Below are 16,858 nucleotides of genomic sequence, written 5' to 3'. Positions count from 1 at the left end.
TCCTGTTGCACCATTAGTTAAACCATCATTAACATTAATATTAGAAGTTACATCATAACATAACTTTATGGCAATATGTAATATCTTTGGCAAGCCCATTGTTTCTGTTGTATTTGTAGGTAATCTTTGGATTATACTTTCTTTTACTTCTGGACTTAAGTCTGCTGCTACTGTATCTGTTGCTATTGTTGTATACATTGGATATTGTTTTATGTGCTGCATTAAAACATTATTATTAACTTAATTAACCTCTTTGTTTGTAGCCATTATATATGGTATTTGTTGTATTATATTTGAGGCAGGTTCTATCTGGCGAGATTTTAAGATTTTTATATCATCATTTGTATGTTTACCTATTCTTAATCTATTAAGCATTTGGGCAAATGGCAAATCATTTATTTGTCTCATAATTTTTGTGAGTTCATATAATCTAAAATGTGTTTGCCATAGGTTTGTACTCAATGGTCCATACATTTGTTTTGAGTTTTCAAATATATATGTATCAAAAACTGGTTTTAATTGGTAAAAGTCTCCAATAGCTAATACTGATATCCCTCCAAAAGGTTCGTTTGATGATTTTATTTCTTGCATTCTATTATGTATAAAGGTGAACATATTTGTGCCTACCATTGATATTTCATCTATTATTAATACTTTTAAATGCATTAATTTACTTTGTAATGCACCTCTGTTTTCATGTGTTAATTGTTTATATGTCAAAGTTTGTGAAACTGGTATTTTAAATGTACTATGTAATGTTTGTCCATGTATATTATGTGCTGCTTTTCCTGTTGGGGCTGTAAGTAATATATGAATGTTATCAGGGTTTTCTCCTGCTTTTGTATTAAAGTATCTTAACAAAGTTTGGTAAAGTTCGGTAATAACAAAACTTTTCCCTACTCCTGCACCACCAGTACAAAAAGTAAAGAAAGGTGTTGTTTGTGTTTTGAGCCAATTCAAATGGTGATATACAAAGTTTAGTTGTTCAGATGTTAAATTCTGCATAATATTATTGTATTCCTCTTCTGGCATTAAATTATTTATTAATGATTCTTCTTCTGTTATACTTCTAATTCCTAAATCTAGTGCTAGGTCATAATGTGCATCTTGTTGATAATCTTGTGCGTTAATTTCTTTGTCATTTATTAAAATTGCTGCTGTAGGTGATGCTGGTGGTGTTAGCATGTTTTCATTATTATGTGTTTCTTCCTCATTAGGCATTATCTGTTTCTTATTATATAAGTTATAGTTTTTATCTGCTTCTGTTTGTATTTGTAAGTATCTTTCATAGTATGTTTTTTTCTGCAATTATAGTATTTTCTATTCTCCATGGGTAGTAAAGCATTAGCAGCTCTCTGTAATAATTTTCAGGGTCATTAACTTTATTAAACTTGCAATACCTAATTATTTTGTTTTTTTTCCAACAACCATATATTTTGCTCTTTCTATTATTAACTGTTTCACCTATTTGAAGTTCATCATCATCCGAGCTATAAAAATTTGTTTCTAAAAGTAAATCATCATATGTGCTGAGCACTTTTTTTTATTTTTTTTGGTTGTATCATATTTTGATGCATAATCAGCTAAAGTTCATTGCTCTAATGAAATTGGACGCTTGGTATACTTATTAATGACATTTTCAAATTGTACTTCTGTTGATGTTTCTGGCACCATATTTATTGTCTTTATATCTTTCAATAAGTAAGTTCGTTGATTTGGTATACTTGTATTTATAAATACAAATGATCTAGAACTTTTCCTTAATGGTATTTGCAATATAAGGTAAGCAGCCTCTTGTGCACTGATTTCAGTGCAATTTAAGAATTTATTGCCTATATGCTTTAATTGTTCTTTAATGTTTACATTATGACTAACTTCTTTTGCGGCTTGTGCTATTATTTTACTTAGTCCTCGTTGTGATTTGCTAATATATAATATAATATATGACACAATATATACAGCACAAGCATATGCGTCTAGAACATACTGCATATCTATGTTAGCTTGCCATGCCTGTAAAATTATTAATAAAACATTCAGCTGGTGTTCTTTTTAAAACAATAGTTGTTTGTTGATTTCTGATTGTATGCATATTATATATTGTTTTTCAGTTAATTGCATTTGTTCTAAAAATTCTTCATATGTGTAGCTTGGAAATTGTTCTGTATTCATTGTTGAATGAATTATATCTATTTGTTGCTTTAATATTATATCTGTTGTATCTAATTCTAATGGCTTTAATATCATAGTATGTGCCATAGGATATTTGGGGTATTGATATTCGCATGTTCTTTTGTGCTCAATGCGACAATTTTTAGTATGTCCGTGTTTTTGTAATAGGAGTAAATGGTCTAAAGAAGTGTCTTCTGATTTGTTACATGTTATGTGTTTGTTAATAAAAGTAATAACTTCCTCATCTTTGTTTATGCTATATTGCGGTGCTTTATTAATCCATAGCAATGCATGTATATGTGGTGATCCTCTTTGTTGAAATTTGACTCTATAAAAGTAATCTATTACTTTACCTATTGGATTGCTGTTGCGCAATAAAATGCAGTTGAATAATTTTCTTACTTGATAATCAAAGTGTCGTGCACATGTTATAGGGTCTTGCTAAATTAAACTGCACTTTGTTCCCAAGACATAGTTTTGAATTCTTCTCTGGTACATTCTTTTTGTTTTTTTATGCGTAAGAGTATATTAATTAAATGGTACCATTTTGTTTCTGCTGCTGATAAAGTTAAAAAAAAGTTGGGATACCTATTTGTCTTATCATTGCAAACAGATCTCTTTTGCAATTTTCCCAGTAGGGAGGAGAACTTCTTATTGTTTTTAATATTTTGTATCCTTCATTGTATTGTAGTATGCTTTGTAAGTTGTCCTTTATATCCTTTACTGTTATAACTTTTCCATTAGTAAAATGTTTTCTAACTGATATAAATATTTTGTCTTGTATCTGTTTAATTTGCAATTTCTTTAATTTAAAAAAAGATTTGTTATATTATTAGCTACTCTTTTGTCATAACTTCGTAATTCACATTTACATATTGTACTATAATGTACTGATACATGTCTATTATCATTATCTGGTCTACGTTTACCACAAAATTTTGTTGGAAATGCTAAATATTCAGAATCTTTATCTTCATATAATCCACGTGGTGTATTATATTCAGCAGGAGCTAAATTTAAGACATTGATGTTATTTGTTGTAATTGTTTCAGTAGTTAATAATGTATCTAAATTGCCTACAGGTATGTTATCTGAACTGGTTGAAGAAATATTTGTTTCAGAAGTATTACCATTAGTAGTAGTTTGATATGGTGTGTATTCCCATTCTGAATTTATTGTTACTCCATATTCTTTAAACAAATCACTATTGCAAGCTAAATATAAAGCTGCTTTTTTTTACTATGTTAGGTCGTACTTTTCGAGTTTACCTGGCTCAAAGGACACAGTTCTCTCTTTATAATAGTAGTATAGATAACATGTAGTACATATATAATTTGTTTGATTATCACTAATGTTACATAATGTGAATGTTTTCTTTTCAATAACATTACAGATGTCTTTAACTGTTTGTTTGTGCCACATTTGGTTACAAATAGTACATATAAATTCTGGCCCATATTGTATTTGACTATGGAAGTTATTTATTATAGTTATTTCTAGTGATATATTATCATCTAAATATTGTTTATTACATGTATTGGAATTTTGAATAGGAGTTTTAGATTGTTGTTGTTTGCTTCTTTTAGGAGCTTTTGCTTGCAAGTTATGAATTTCTTGATCTGGTATTCTGTTACTTGTAATGTTTTTCTTAACACTGTTGTTACTATTATTTTCTATGCTGCTGAGATTTGTTATAATATTTGCAGGCATATCAGCTATAATTGAAGTGGATATTTTTTGGCTATAATGTATTTGCATATGTTTAGCAGTTTGTATTTTTTGTTTTAAAGCTAATCTTTTTTGGGATTTTCTAAACGAAGCTTTAAGAATTGCAGTTACAGTTATAGGTATTATTTTCATTATTATTAAATTATCATTAAGGGGTAGTATATTATTTACAAGCATTATTATATGTTGCATAGGATTGTTATATGTTTCTGTGTTTATAGCTATTGTTATGCAATTACTATGTAATGTTTGCTCAATTTGTGCTGTATATGAGTAGTAAATAAAATAGTTGTCATTTATTTTAGTAATAACAGTCATAATTGCATTAAAAGTTATTATGACAGTTTCATGTATAGTTAATATATTTTTTAAAGCTAATGTTATGTTTAATTCTAATGTATTATTTTTTAATATGTTATGTATAAGTTGCTTTTGCATATGAATTGAATATATAGTATTATTGTATTCAATGTAACTTGGTATATCTTCTATATTTATGTTTTCTTTGTTATAGAAAGATATCATGTCTATATACATTAGCTTGCTAAGTTGCATTATGTAATGCATATCTTGTGTACTCCATTTTGTAATGTTTGTTATTTTATTGTAAATAATAGCAAACAATAGATTGCAAATGTATATGTTTTGTATTTTTTTTCTTCTAATTGTATATCGTTAATGTCAAAATGTACTTCTATGAGTATGTCATTATTTGTATGTTTATTATTATCTGATTTTGTTTTTTGTGCATCTATGTTTTGTACTACATATTGTTGTATTGCACTATTTTTCAGGCTATCTTTACAATGTATTTTAGAGACATTTTGGTTACTTTTGGCAATATTCAGCAGGTTTTCAATAGATGGTAAGTTTTGGGGAACTATATTTACATTTGTTTTGCTGCTTACATTTGTACTTTGCATCACATTTTTTTCTAGCAGTTTAGGATTTTTTATTTGTTTTATATTTTTACAATTAATTTTATTAGTGTTTGGTCTTTTTGTAAGTTTTTTGGGGGTTGTAACAGCTTTAGGTGTTACATTTAGTAATGAACGTGCTAATTCTGCATATGTACTAGTATTAGTCTGTTTTTCATGTAACTTGTTTGTTGATGATTCTCCAGTTTTGCTACTACTGTTATATGCCTGTGGAAATATGTTAGTACTATGCACAAAAAGTTGTCTTTTCTTGTGTGTTTGTGTGCTTTAATTGTAAAGCTTTTTCAAATGATGCTGTTTTTATTTTCTTAACATTAATTGGTGGTAATTCAAATTGGACATCTGCAGCATCTATTGATTTTATGTTACTTGCTAAAGTATTAATATAATGTATTACTTCTCGAAAAGTTTTTTTTATTACTACACATGTGCCATTTGGATGTGGCATGCCAGTGCTATCTCAACTATGTGAATTAAATATAAAATAAGTATCTTCATACTTAAATATAGAAATAACATAGATATCCATGCAAAGTAACACTCCAGAATATGCTAATGATAAATTTAATGCTTCCTGTATGTCTGGATATGATAAATCAAATCATCTAAATATGTTACCATAGTATTGTTGTGTTAGTGTAATTGAATATACATCATTTCCATGTGTGATATATTTTGGAAGGTCATCAGGATGCATAAAATCTTGCTTATTAATAGAGTGCATTTGTATATATAATGCATCTCCAAGATCCTTTCCCTTCGTCTTTGTCCAAAGCTTGACTGTTTTCGCAGACTTTTAAAAACTCTGCTCTTCCAAGCTGCATTTGACTAAACCTCCTGCTTTCGGTCCACCCCATTTGTCTATCAGCGCCAAGAAACCAATGGTGATAGAGCGCGTTACAAATGTTTTTTAGTAATAATTTAATAATAATAATGTAAATCTTGTGCATCCCATATATGTGGTACTTTATTGTTGTTGCTAATAATAGCAAAGAAACTATTTGGTAAGCATTGTTTACCTCTTGAAATTCTTGAAAAATGTTCATGGCCCTGATGGTATTCTGCCTGTATGATATTATGCATTTTAATAGCTTATTTAAGATATTGTACTGAAGTATTACTGTTTAATAATACTTTTAAAGTATATTAATTTTACTTTTTATATGTAGTTTTTTAATGTGAATTTATATAGGTATCAGTGTAATATTGTAATGTTGTGTTGTAATATGCCTAACAAGTAACTTGCTACTATTACTGTTTATATGATTTCTTTGTAACATAAAATGATAGAAGCTAATTGAGAAATATATATTCCTAACTTGTAAATTACATCTATTTATAAAAATAATAGATCTTACCTTGTTGATAGCTTCTTCTTTTTGAAGAACCTGGAAGACAAATTAATGTTGTTAGTTTTTATATTTTTTATTTTATATAATTTGTTGTTATACATGAATACATTTAATACATATTGACACATTTACATTTAAAACATAGAGCATTTATGCATAATATTAGTCTGCTTGGTTGTAAATTACAGTTATTTATATGTGAACATGTCAATTAATTTCAGTTTTTTTAGTATATATATAGAGTGATATGTACTGATATAGTTGTACAATGAAGTTTGTTTCTGTACACTGGAATGTACAAACAATGGGGGCTTATTAGGATTGCAGATTTTCTGCATCCTGTGGGCTGGCGGAAGTCATCGCTGACCCGGAGGATGCAGATAATCTGCAGTAAACCCACCAATGACCCACTACTACATTAAGATGGCTGGTGTGTTCGGGTTTTTGTGTGCAGCTTTTTTGCTGCGGTTGTCTTAGAACTGTGGCAGAAAAGCACTAATATGGTGACAGTGTTTTTCTGAGATTGTCAGCCAGATTAGGATGTGCTCTGATACATGCTTTTATGCAGCAACTTTTCTGCTGTAGAAAAGCATGTGTAACTTAACTGCGAGGGGTTGTTGCAGGCCCCCTAGGTGAAGGGGTGGGGGCGTTGGGTGTATATTGGGTGTACCTATGGTATCCCCCTGCATTTGTTTGCAGAAAGTAGCAGGCATCATGCAATGCCTTACACTTTCTACATACAAATGCAATGCATGCATTTTTAACATTGCTGCGGATGCAGCTTTAACCTGTACCTGCTGCAATGTTAAAAATATAGGATGTGAGTGCCATTGTGGTGGTCACATCTTAATTGCACATAATGAATGTTGTGAATGCATGGTGATCAGTGTGAGTGTATTGTGATCTGTGTGAGTGCATTGTGATCACTGTGAGTGCAATGTGAGCAGTTTATTGGTATGAATGCATGGTGATCAGTGGGTATGCAGCATGATCAGTGTGATTGCAGGGTGAGCAGGTGAATAGTGTGAATGCATGGCAATTAGCATGAGTACATTGTGATTGCTGTGAGTGCATGGTGATCAGTGTGAATGCAGCTTGATCAGTGTGAGTGTAGAGTGAGCAAGTAAATAGTGTGAATGCATGATGATTAGTGTGAGTGCATTGTGATTGCTGTAAGTGCATGTTTATTAGTATGAGTGCATTGTGATCAGTCGGAGTGCATTGTGATTGCTGTTAGTGCATTGTGATCATTATTAATGCATGGTGATCACTATTAGTGCATTGTGATCGGTTAGCAAATTGTTTTGCTGTGAGTGCACGGTGAGTGCAAAAGGGAAGACAAAATGAGAAGTGAGTTGTCTGAATGAAGGGTGCATTCCCAGAAACTTGAAGCGTAGGGTTTTAGATGTAAGTTAAACTATTGCTATAATGGCATTAATCAGGATTGAAGGTGGAGTAAATAAATAATGTGCTGATACAGCAAATTATTTTGATAGCCCATAATAAACAGTCACTTTAAGCTGTATTTTTTAGCACTTATCTGTGAATACTTAGAAGAACAAATATAAATAGAAAGCATTTTTGATTGTGTTCTAGGGCTGCCTTAATGATCCATGACTGATATTCAAAGAGAGCAGAGATAGTAAAGTCACATAGCTAACTAATACATTTTTTTTTATAACTGTATTTAGTGACAATAGCAGGTCTCTGTGGGCCCTTAAAGCAACACACAACAGGCATTTTTCATTTGGCTACCCAACTTTATATTTCTTTTTATTAAATGCATTCTCATACTACAGTAGTAAGTGTAAAAATACAAATGTAAGGAATTGGTAGAGTGGGGGCCCAGGAAGTACTGGAACTATTATCAAATCTAAGCCTAGATAACCAGTTAACAAAGGCATGTAAATATGCAAATTGTCTTTAAAGACCTGTGAAAAGCTCAGAAGGCCATAGATAAGACTTCAGACACCTTCTAGGCGAACTCCCAGCAGCATGAGCTGCAGTGCAGCAGCTTGGGCTGAAAGCCACTACATGGAGTATGGGAGCTGTAGCAATGGGCCTGGGCAGAAGTGTGAAGGTAATGTGTGACTCTCTGCTTATTATTTCATGGCCTTCTTGGGTGTCTGCCATACAGTTTGAAGACCCCTGAGATATATGGATAAGTGTATGAGTTGTTATAGGTAATAGAAAAGGTAAATAAATTAATGTTTTTGTTGAAAATGTAAATGAATAGTATAGTGTGAATGAATGTGTGTGAAAGTATAGTTTGTTAAGTGAAAGGATAGCTAATGAGTGAATGAATTAGTGGATGTGTGTGTAATAATATTTATGTATGTATGTATCAGTGAAAGTGTAAATGCTAGAAAGTGATTAATAAGTAGATGAATACGTTATTTATATTGTGATTAAATCAGTGAGTGAAAGACTGGATGTAAGTATTTTTAAGTAAGTAAATAGGGTAGATAGAGAAATAGTTGCATATATTAGTGAAGTTAAGTATTAGAATTTTTAGGAAATTGATGGCTGGATGAGTGAATACATGGTTGGATGACTATAAGAATGCATTTTAATTTGTTGAAAAACAATAAGAAGACATACATAATTTCTGATTTTCAGTAATAAGTTAGTGGTAAACAATAGTTAACAGTTGATTATACAGAGGAAGGTATAGGGCAAAGAAGTTTTGGATCTACTAATGTAGGTAGACTTATTAATGGGTTTTTTGTGCATTTTAATAAATGCAGCAAATACTCCATTGAAATTAGTGTAAGTGTGTGTGATAGTGAATGCACAATGAGTGAAAGTGACAATAAGTGCAGAGCTAGCATGTGTATGTAAAGTGAGTGCATAGTGAGTGTGTTATATGGGAGTGCAATAGTGATAATGAATGTATGTTAGTGTATTTGTTATTGTAAGTGTATTTGGTGGTAGTATGATAACTGCAGAATATATGTGAATGAGAATGAGTGCAGAGTTAGTGAAAGTAAGTAGGATTGTAGGGTAAGTATTAATGTCAAATGCATGTAGAAGGAATTCATAGAGATGTACATGCAGTAGTAATAGTGAATAGATATTAAGTGTGATAGTTTTAGTGAATGCAGACTTTGTGTAGTAGTGAAGTGAAGTAGTGTGGCTCACTGGTTAGAGGCGGCAGACCCAAGAGCAGAGGACGGCCCGGGACCAGGGTTCGAATCCCGGCGCGGCAGGTTTCTGGACCAGGGTCAGCGGACTCGATAATTCTCTCGCCTCGGTGCCCACTCTGATCAGCGATCACACTCGGCAACTCTGGGCATTAGCTTGCCTCATCTTCACTAACGGCCCCACCAGACCGCCGGGGATGCCTGGTCTCACCCTGGAGATACCCATTAAGGGACCATCTCTCAGGGAAGCCAGGAAGGGTTTCGCAGCGGTCGAAGCGCCTTGGGACCCTCCGGGTAAGTAGTGCGCTATATAAATGCCTATACATTTACATTGTGTAAGATTAATATGACTGTAGATAATGATAGTGATTGTGAAGTGAGCTCTGAGTGAACGTTTGTGCAATTTCAGTGCATAGTAACAGTGAGTGCAGTTTGATTATGACAGTTATGGCAAGTGCAAACTGAGTGTACAATAACTGAGTAATATTTACTGCAAAGTTATTGGAGAGTTACAGTAAATGCAAAACAATGCATAGTGACAGTGATTGAGAGTGAGTGCACAGTGGAAGTTAATATAATATAACTGCAGTTTGCATTTAGTGCAGAGTTAGTTTAGCAATAGTGAATGTTGAGTATCTGTAAGTGTGAATCAAGTGTAGAGTGAATGCATGCAGAGTGAGTATTATAATGATAGTTACTGCAGAATAAATTTGAAACTTTGGGTAATGTACAGTGACTGCAAGATAATATAAAATATTGCATAGTAACAGTAAATACATAGCAATGCAAACTGACATTTAGTGCACAATTAATGCATAGTAACATTAATATAGAATGATTGCATTTGATAGTACATTTTATTAATCACAAGCAGTTTAATTGATGCTTAGAAGCATATGCTGTTAAGCTGCTACTAAAAAGCAAGCATTTTTAATGGTAGCAGCTCTGTCCATTATGCTACGGTTTTAATTGCTTTCCTGTTGCTATTTCTTTTTGGCTGGCAATGTGTTATTGGCATAATTAATTTAATGGCATTTGGTTGTGGTGGGATAGGGGTATACTCCTAAAGCTCCAGCAGTGTCCAGGTGTATATCCTTTTTGAGTCTTATCAAGGTGCTGTAATATTAGTGTCACCTGGTTTCAGTTAATGGACAGCATTTTGTGTTATGCAAGTGCTCACATGAACGCATTTCAGTTAGCCAGAAGTGTCCTTTTTGTAACAGGCTCCCCATATACTGACTGCAATGTTAGAACGGGTTTAGCTCTGTGCATACTATGCATAATATATATTTCCTCGAAAAGGTTGGTTGTTGCAGGATTTTTTGAGTTTTCTGTGGTAATAGCATGCTTCGTTTTTCCTATTATTCTTTTTATAGGCAACAATATGCTGGTTCATCCAAGTTAGTCCTTAAAACTTTATTGGCGTCTATTGAGGCTGCCGCACTATTTGGTGCACCTTTAATTGATGTACGGCCTGTGGTGTATAATACTTGCTTCCTTCTGTCCACGTTGTGTTTCCGGTTGTGCCCCAGGCTCCCTCTAGACTGCAGTGCAGTAATATTACAGAAGGAGGACAGTTTAGTTTGGAGGACTGAAGTCGGATTTTGCGAATATTAAACTAGCCATTAGTGCCCCACATGTTATCGATGCACGTGTGGTTACCATGCTAAGCACAACATTTGTCTGGTGTGCATTACAGCCGGGTGCAGACAAGAAGATTCTTAAGACGGGAACATTCCTTGCTCCGTGCCGAGTGCGAGCGGTTTTCACAGCTTCCCGTTTGGTATGTCAGTTTTTGGAGTCATTGCACAACTAAGTCATATGGCCGAGATACCCGCCACCCCCTCTCAACACAATCCCCAAGAATTGGGCAACCGGAAACAGTTCTTGAACTTTTGGAAGGCGGGAAGGGAGTCACCCTTCCCGGCCGTATTTATTAAAATATGAAACAAAAAGAAAATATTGAAATAACAGTTTCATATAATGTACAATTTCATTTCCACATTACGATGTTTGGCTAACCTTAACAGATCTCTAATACAAAGGTTCTCCTAGCCGAACTAACATCCTACAAAACATTTGACTTGAAATTGTACATCCTAACGTTTAAGGGCCAACGGCAAGGTCGTAACCGGTGTCAGATCCCTAAACCAGAAATACCCCCCTCACTTGTGAGAGGAGCGACCGCACAGAGGCGTACCTCAAGTGCATCTACCAATTTCCCTTTGTACTTGACGGGGGCCCCAATAAACTCGACGCCATTTAACGGTCGTTCGAGGACTCGTGTGAGGTGTCTAAAAAGGTAGCATAAACCCCCTCCCGCACCCCACACAACTTACCCATCTGCCGTCGCAGATGTCCTGGCCCCGGGAAATTCCCCAGGAGGGGCCGTAGCCCCTCCTATCCAGGAAGGGGCCTTGACCACCTTTCCTTTCCTTCCGGCGGCCTCTCCTTAGACAGGACCGCCTCCCCGTTGAGGGGCCAATTGGCCACCTCCCCCGCGCGCTCCCATCCGTAATGGGTGACGCCCCCTCATAGGGATCTTCGAATTACTGCTCACCGATCATGACCTTACCGCCCGACCAAAATAAATACGACAGTTCTACCTAAGTTACTAAGATTTATAAACCAAAACAACATTTATTATCAAGCGTAAATACTGATCAATCCTTGTTCGAAATTACTTTATTTGGAAAACATACTAAAAATAACCAATCTTTATTGCATCTTTAAGAAATTCCACAACAATCAACACAACCTGTAAGAAAACAGAGAAAACAAACAGATACTATATCAACTGTATTTCACAACGAATTGCTGTCCTCAGGGGCTGGTGGGTGGGTCAAAATTGCTCTTCGTTCCGTCTCGAGCTCACGTGCAGCGGGGAGGTGCAGCTTCAGAGCACAGGAACAAGAGGATGCTTTCTTGGCTTCCGCTCCTTTTATCCGTCTTCAGGGTGGGCGTGAACCCGCCCCCGCCTGCCTCCGAGGGCGTGGCCGGCCGCGTTGGTGTCTAGGCCAGCCCACTCTAGGGCGGGAAAAAGGCGCGCCCCGGCTACGCCGCTTCGGGCATACCAGCCGAGACTCGCCTCCCGCCCAAGATGGCTTCCCGGGGGGATCGTGGTACTCCACCATACGTTCGGGGGGACCGATTGGTCGCCCCTTTCCATATGGCCGAGATACCCGCCACCCCCTCTCAACACAATCCCCAAGAATTGGGCAACCGGAAACAGTTCTTGAACTTTTGGAAGGCGGGAAGGGAGTCACCCTTCCCGGCCGTATTTATTAAAATATGAAACAAAAAGAAAATATTAAAATAACAGTTTCATATAATGTACAATTTCATTTCCACATTACGATGTTTGGCTAACCTTAACAGATCTTTAATACAAAGGTTCTCCTAGCCGAACTAACATCCTACAAAACATTTGACTTGAAATTGTACATCCTAACGTTTAAGGGCCAACGGCAAGGTCGTAACCGGTGTCAGATCCCTAAACCAGAAATACCCCCCTCACTTGTGAGAGGAGCGACCGCACAGAGGCGTACCTCAAGTGCATCTACCAATTTCCCTTATACTTGACGGGGGCCCCAATAAACTCGACGCCATTTAACGGTCGTTCGAGGACTCGTGTGAGGTGTCTAAAAAGGTAGCGTAAACCCCCTCCCGCACCCCACACAACTTACCCATCTGCCGTCGCAGATGTCCTGGCCCCGGGAAATTCCCCAGGAGGGGCCGTAGCCCCTCCTATCCAGGAAGGGGCCTTGACCACCTTTCCTTTCCTTCCGGCGGCCTCTCCTTAGACAGGACCGCCTCCCCGTTGAGGGGCCAATTGGCCACCTCCCCCGCGCGCTCCCATCCGTAATGGGTGACGCCCCCTCATAGGGATCTTCGAATTACTGCTCACCGATCATGACCTTACCGCCACAGGCCGGATAGTTGACCGGCTATCCGGACCCCCCACAACACTCCTGCCTAAAGGTCATTTCATAAAGTTTTTAGCCAGGCTATCAGGTCTCCTATGAGTAACTCGTTCCCCATCCGGGACAAATGAACACCATCCCCCGAATACATACTGTCCCCTTTAATACAACCATGCGAAATAGAATGCAGTGTACTTGAACGGAACAGTCTACTCACTTTATTATTAATTTTCCTTACTGAATGATTCACAGCAGAAACAGAAATAGCCCCCCGCCACACTTTCCGTGGGATCATATGGGACCATGCAATTGTGCACCCTGGAACTCTTCTCGCCAACCAACTTACCGTGGAAAGCATCGCCTCAAGAAGAAGTCGTCTACCAGTGGTCACCAAATCATTGCCCCCAAGATTTACTATGACTACAGACGGCGGTGACCTTGTCCGCCCTAACAAACCCTCGAAAAATGATCGAAACTGGTCAATACAGAGCCCGCCCTTTCCGTAGAAGGACACACTGTACCCGTATTCCCCAGCCACGTGAATCATGTCACCTGCTTTGAATACGTCCGCGGCACGCCTCACGTATGAGTGGCCCACGACCCACACCTCCTTTTTCACAGCCGGTAATGTCTGACCGCTGGCCCCCCGGTGTCGGGTCGACTGGACAGTCCGCCCCGCCTCGTAGGCTTGCGCAACTGAAAACCAAACAAAAACAAGAAGCATGAGTACATCATTACAGCTTCACAACATGTGCAACCGCACATACCTCTTATAACAGTTCGAGGACCAACGCCCCACACGTTTTACTTGTTCAACATTCAGACCCCTGGCTGTAGCTTCCGTAGCAGCCCCTATCCGAAAGGAATAGGTCCCAAAGTCGCCGGGGTTCAAGCCCGCGGCAGAAATCGACATCGCAAGCACCCGCTGAAACTGAAACCTCGTCAGTGGGGTGGCGTCAGCGTGTCTTAACAAGGTCCCCCCCCATGCTGCCACCCTCTGCGCTAAATATTCCTCTACGCACCCAACAGGGCACATGGCAGACCCGGGGATCCTCTGGATGATTACGCAGTCCCCGATTGCATCCTGATCGGATTTGGACCTGACAAACGAGACCGTCATCGTCTCCTCCCTGACCTGAATGTGTTCCCGACACAGTCCCCCCATCGTATCCTGCTTGTTCTTTGCCACTAATTCGCTTACCCGCATAGCCCCATGGAATGCTAATGCAAATGCGGCTCGGAACAACACTGCTTCGTACTGGGATGAACATGTTACCGGTAGCACGGAAAATAACAGGGCCAACCTATCCAGACCTATCGGGTGCCTATCGTCTACTCTGCGACCCTCAAGGCGTTGCCACCCACGCAGCGCTTTCTGCACAACGAAAGACGCTGTCGGGTCCTGGATCCCATGAGCCCTTGCCATGAAGGAAATGGCGGCCCGATGCCTCTGGGCCGTAGCTACTGACTTGCCTGCGTGACGTAAAGAGAGCAGGAATCTCACTACACACTCTTCCAGACCCCAAAGCTCCCTCCCGGCAGTACCCAAAAAGGCCCAATAGGAACGGAACGCCCCTTCATATGCCTTCCTCGTCCTGGGTGCTAAACTCTCTCCCACAAGGTCTTGTAGTTCGGGGCACCGAGAGACCAGAGAGCTTCGGGAAAGGGTGCCGCCATCGGGTCCGCTGTGGGCAGAAAACCTCAGAAGGCCTGCATACGGAAACGAGAGAGCGCATCAGCCGCTTGGTTCATCACCCCCGGCACGTGTCGCGCCCTAAACAGTACATTCAGTTGCATGCACAACAACACAATTTCCTTGAGCAGTCTCAAAATCAGTTTGCAACGTGCTGCCTGACTATTGATACACTCAACCACGGTCATGTTATCAGACCAGAACACCACAGAGTGATCCCTAAACCCTTCTGGCCATGTTTTCAAGGCCACCAGAATAGGGAACAGTTCGAGAAAAGCAATGTTACTCGTCAACCCGCACTCATGCCACCATGACGGCCATTTTTGAGCCGACCATTGTGTACCCAATATGGCGCCAAAACCCATACTCCCCGCTGAGTCAGTCCATAGCCCCAACTCCTCGGAAGACACTGCTGGTTTATTCCAGACAATTCGACCATTGAAATCCGCCAGGAATGCCATCCAAATGCGCATGTCCTGGCGAACCTCTGCCGAGAGTCTCGTACGATGATGTCCTTCCTTCAAACCAACCATGGACTGTGCAATCGAGCGGGAAAAGGGGCGCGCCATCGGCATTACTCTTAGGGCAAAATTCAACTGACCCACCACCTGTTGCAATTGATGCAGGGTCACTTTCGTTGCACGAATACATGCTTCAAGGGATAACCTGAATTTCAACACTTTTTCTTTAGGTAATCGAAAACAACCTTCCACCGAGTCGAGCTCGATTCCCAGAAACTCGATCGAGGTCGAGGGACCCACCGTCTTACCTGGCGCCAATGGCACACCGAATTGATTCATTAGGACACAAAATTCCTGTAAGGCCTGTCCACACTCAGAATCCCCGGCTGCCCCCAGAAACAGAAAGTCATCGAGATAATGCATAACATGTTGAAAACCTGTCTTCCTCGTGAATACCCACTGCAGAAAACAACTGAATTTCTCGAAATAGGCACATGAAATCGAGCATCCCATTGGCATACATTTATCCATGTAATAGCGACCCTGAAACCGGAAGCCAAGGAGACGCTGATCGTCTGGGTGTACCGGGAGCAACCGGAACGCTGACTCGATGTCCGATTTGGCCATCAGCGTCCCGGGACCCAGGCGATTCAACATGGCAACGGCCTCATCGAAAGATGCGTACCGCACCGAACATACTTCCGGGTCTATCGCGTCATTCACGGAAAGACCACGTGGGGCTGACAAATTATGTATCAGCCGAAACTCACCCGGGTCCTTCTTGGGAACCACCCCTAGAGGAGAACACACAAAATTAGCAACTGGCGGCAAATCGAATGGACCGGCGACACGACCTCGAGTCACCTCTTTCCCAATTTTTACCTGCACCACTGCCGTGTGCTGTAAGACCGACATTTGATTCTTACAGTCCGGTACCCCCTGAAAATCCCCCACTGGGATGCGGAAACCATATGAAAACCCGTTCCGTAACACCCCAGCGGAAGCATGATCTGGGTATTCGCTGAGCCAAGGGATCATTGCCATGGTATCAATCGGGGTCGGTAAAGGCGCCCCTCGGACTATATTAGACCTGTTTGGCGCCTCCCTTACCACCGTTATCACCCGTTTTGGCTCTGCACATGGACTCAGGATGGGATGGCTGCCCGCACCCCCCACACTCATGTCTGAATTTGCATGACCCCTGGGGCCTGGTACATTTGCCCCTGTTAAAATTCCAACAGATCCCCCTTTTACCTGTGTTGCCACTCGGCTTCGTGTGGAACTCGTTACCTGCACCCGTCCGAAAGGGCGTCCCAGAGTTTTGGCGGGAGGATTCCCCCCCGCTACTCCCCACTAATGGCACCTTCAACATCCCTGTACTCTCCATTTTTTGCCAAGACACAGAGTCGTAACAGTCCCAAGACAACAACGGGTTGTGTTCTTTAGCT

This window comes from Lissotriton vulgaris, chromosome 1_1, assembly GCF_964263255.1.
Source record: "Lissotriton vulgaris chromosome 1_1, aLisVul1.2, whole genome shotgun sequence".
NCBI lineage: Eukaryota > Metazoa > Chordata > Amphibia > Caudata > Salamandridae > Lissotriton > Lissotriton vulgaris.
Note: the sequence above shows the minus strand (reverse complement) of the source record.